Source organism: Mobula hypostoma, unplaced genomic scaffold (assembly GCF_963921235.1).
Source record: "Mobula hypostoma unplaced genomic scaffold, sMobHyp1.1 scaffold_138, whole genome shotgun sequence".
Taxonomy (NCBI): domain Eukaryota; kingdom Metazoa; phylum Chordata; class Chondrichthyes; order Myliobatiformes; family Myliobatidae; genus Mobula; species Mobula hypostoma.
In genome coordinates this window covers 223718-226932 of record NW_026948225.1, presented here as the reverse complement: position 1 = coordinate 226932, position 3215 = coordinate 223718, and the positions used below count along the sequence as shown (strand labels likewise).

Below are 3215 nucleotides of genomic sequence, written 5' to 3'. Positions count from 1 at the left end.
ATAGCAATTGTTAAGAACAAAAGCGGCGGAATTTCAGTTGTGGGAAGAGAAAAAAAAGGCTCCATAGATCTTGGTGCGTATTCTGAATTATTATGATTCAATAAATATTTTATTATACAAAAATACATAGTAATGTGATAATTACCGCGCGGGAAGAAGATCGAGGACGAATGTTGTGGATAAAAAAGGAGGACGGAGATGCGCAGAGGGAAACGGGACAAGGTCTGTGCTGGTGGAGAGGCCGGAAGATTTTGTGTGTGCACAGGCGGTGCCGGCTAACGTGGGTTGTTAAAGCCCGACGAAGGACGCGCCATGTCCTGGGCAGTTGCGATGGGTGAATATGGGGGTTAATATCAATGTAAGTGCTTTCCGGGTAATTATATCCCTTTCTAAATTCACTACACTGTCACAGAGACACGGAGCGCTACAACACAGAAGCCGGACCCGAGCGCATTCAGTCTGTGCTGAAATATTATTCAGCCTCGTTCCATCGAGCTGCACCTGGACAACAGCGCTCCACACCCCGTCCATCGGTGTACTTACCCAAATCTCTGTGAAATGTTCAAATCCAATCGGCACCCATCCCTTCCGCTGGCAGTTCGATTCACGCTCTCTGCAGCCTCTGAGTGAAGACATTCCGCCAGTGGGTTTGGCTGGGAAAAGTTGCGTTTCATCGGATGGATGTAAATGTGCTGACGGGGAATCAATCTGCGATATAAAGTGAGCGCCTGAACAGGGACTTGAACCCTGGGCCCTCAGATTAAAAGTCTGATGCTCTACCGACTGAGCTATCCAGGCTCTGTTATACTGGAAACACACACACACACACACACACACACACACACACACACACACACACACACACACACACACACACACACACACACACAAATACACACACACACACACACACACACACACACACACACACACACACACACGCACACACACACACACACACACAAACACACACACACACACACAAGTACACACACACACACACACAAATACACACACACGCACACACACACACACACACAAATACACACACGCACAAACACACACACACACACAAATACACACACACACACAAATACACACACACACACACACACACACACACACACACACACACACACACCTACATTCCAGTTTTCTTACACCAATCCATTTACAACGTTTTGGATTCCATGAATTGCATCGGAAAAATCAAGAGAATTATCTTCCGCTGAACTATCCCAAGCCTCAAACTGGTCTGGCAGGGTCTGGCACCCAGGCCTGTCGTGCAGGAAGAAGATATTTATGGCAAATTGAAGAAGTGAAAGTGAGCGAGTTCGGGAGATCGCACAGGCAGGGGCGGAACAAGGAGAGAAGGGGTCTGATGGGCGAAGCTGTACTTATTTTAATGCAATGAGTGCTGGATACGGCAGATGGTGTTGCAATGGGCGGCTGCTGCGACTAGAGGCGGACCCAAGTGCAGAAGACAGGCACAGAGACAGGCTTGGACTCGACTTGAAACTCGGAACCAGGACCTGGACTTGACCAGGATCTCGGAACCAGGACGTGGACTTGACTCGGAACTCGGAACAAGGACCTGGAGTTGACTTGGAGCTCGGAACCAGGACCTGGACTTGACTTGTAACTCGGAACCAGGACGTGGACTTGACTCGGAACTCGGAACCAGGACCTGGACTTGACTCGGAACTCGGAATCAGGACCTGGACTTGACTCGGAACTCGGAACCAGGATGTGGACTTGACTCGGGACTCGGAACCAGGACCTGGACTTGACTCAGAACTCGGAATCAGGACCTGGACTTGACTCGGAACTCGCAACCAGGACCTGGACTTGACTTGGAACTCGGAACAAGGACCTGGAGTTGACTTGGAGCTCGGAACCAGGACCTGGACTTGACTTGGAACTCGGAACCAGGACCTGGACTTGACTTGGAACTCGGAACCAGGACCTGGTCTTGACTTGGAACTCGGAACCAGGACCTGGACTTGACTTGAAACTCGGAACCAGGCCTTGGACTTGAATTGGAACTCGGAACCATGACCTGTATTTGACTAGAAACTCGGAACCAGGACCTGGACTTGACTTGGAAATCGGAACCAGGACCTGGACTTGACTTCGATCTCCAAACCTGGACCTGCACTTCACCTGGAACACGGCGGCGACAACAGAAGAACAAAGACGGACGATTTATATCTTGGCTTGGAGGAGCGGCAAATGGTCAGCAATTCTCGGCTTGACATGGCCGGACCTACTCAGCTGGAAAAAAGTCGATAGAAAAGAAACAATGACAGTCCATTAGTATCTAGACCCGGAGAAGCTCATGAAGACGGTCCCTTATTCTTGGCGGCTCGGAGTGGGGACAATCGGTCAGCAAGTCTCAGCCGAACATGAAAACGATAGAATTCGCATCTTAGCTCGGAGTGGCGGCAAAACGGCCGGCGACTCAGCCGGACACGAAATCGACTGAATTCACGAAGCAGCCACAGGCACCAAAGCAACCAGAGCCTACAATTCTCGGCTGCCGTAGGACGAGGATAGCCGCACCGGCTATGGTGACAAACCAGCAGCGAGTAGATGAAAGCCGGAGTTTATTTGCTGCCGGTTCGAATGAGGATCAGGTGCCCTAATCAAGGAGCCCAGTGGAACACGGGGAAAAGGAAATTAACTGAAACGAGTAGTGAACGGACCGGACCATGACACATGGATCGGAACACGGACTGGGATATCAGAGTGACGGATATGGCAGATGGATTCAGGCCATGGATCGGAACACGGAACTGGGATATCAGAGTGAGGGATTTGGCAGATGGTTTCAGGCCATGGATCGGAGCACGGGCCTGGGATATCGGACTGACAGACACGGCAGATGGATTCAGGCGATGGATCAGAACACGGAACTGGGATATCAGAGTGATGGATACTGGAGATGGGTTAAGGCCATGGATCGGAACACAGGAATGGGATGTGGGAGTTATAACACAATCACGGCTGAGGAATGAGCAATACTGACAGATCAGCGTTCCGGGTTACAGCTCCTACACTAGTGATAGACGTGGAGGTAGTGTTGTTTATCATCAACTAATCTGGGTTAGGCAAGTCTCTACACAACTATTAATTAATCAAAACTTGCACATTATTGACTCTACGTAACCATGTTGATCCCCAGCCAACAACTCAAACATAAATTCTACTGTTCC

The 3215-nt window shown here is 49.9% G+C and overlaps 1 non-coding gene across 1 annotated transcript; it reads right to left on the bottom strand.

Moving 5' to 3' along the window:
• Window positions 1-725: 725 nt before the first annotated feature.
• trnak-uuu (transfer RNA lysine (anticodon UUU)) lies at window positions 726-798 on the bottom strand. Its single transcript has one exon. It is a non-coding gene; the product is annotated as a tRNA-Lys (tRNA).
• Window positions 799-3215: the final 2417 nt, after the last annotated feature.